The following is a 938-nucleotide window of genomic DNA, read 5'->3' on the forward strand; positions in this document are numbered from 1 at the left end:
CATTCCACTCTTCTCAGGAGTAGACTTGATTTTTTTTAAAAAAATCCACTCATTTACTTTTAATTTCACCCCTGGCAATGGAACTCAAGGCCTCGCAGGTGCTAGGCAAGTGTCCCACTTCTGAGCCACACCCCAGCCTGTTTTATTGTACTTTGACACTAGGCTTTGCTAAGTTGCTCAAGCTGGCCACAAATTTGCCATCCTCCTGCCTCGGCCTTGCAAAGAAGTGGGAGCAGGCATGTTCCATCGCACCTGGCTAAATTCACGCACTAAAAATCTTACAGACCGTACCCTTTGATTATGTAGGTGCCTGGATAAGATCCCACTCTTGCCTCTTGGTCCGCAGAGCCTGAAATATTTGCAGACCGGCTCTTTGTAAAACAAAGTTTACAGAACTTCAACCTAGAGCAACGCTCGTTATTCAGTATGAAATGCCCAGCATCTGGAGATTTTGGTTAAAATAAAAAAAGTTACGCGGGGTGTGACGGCCACGCCTGTGATCCCAGCACTCCGGAAGGCTGAGGCTGGAGGATCGCAAATTTGAACCCAGCCTGGACCATTTAGCGATACCTTGTTTCAAAAACACCAAACAGGCTGGAGATGGAGCTCCCTGAGAAACTCCTGGGTTCAATCCCCAGCACCGCAAAGAAAAAGAAACCTAAACCACCTGTGTTCCACTTGCATAAAAGTAGAGGAGTGCAGCCAACCAAGGCAGCAGTGGCGACCGGGGACCCAGCCCAATAAGCCCGCTTCCGCCCTCCTCGCGCTCGAGGCCTCGAACAAGCCTCACCTCGCGGACTCCTTAACACGCCCTGCAGGAAGGAGACAGACGCCTGGCGCCAAGCAGGGACACCCGAGACGGCCGACCCCGAAGGATCGCCAACAGCCAGCCCCGCTCCCCACCCCGCCGCGGCCGGATTTGCGCATGCGCCGCACTA

Source organism: Fukomys damarensis, unplaced genomic scaffold, assembly GCF_012274545.1.
Source record: "Fukomys damarensis isolate Sample0158 unplaced genomic scaffold, DMR_v1.0_HiC HiC_scaffold_37, whole genome shotgun sequence".
NCBI classification, from domain to species: domain Eukaryota; kingdom Metazoa; phylum Chordata; class Mammalia; order Rodentia; family Bathyergidae; genus Fukomys; species Fukomys damarensis.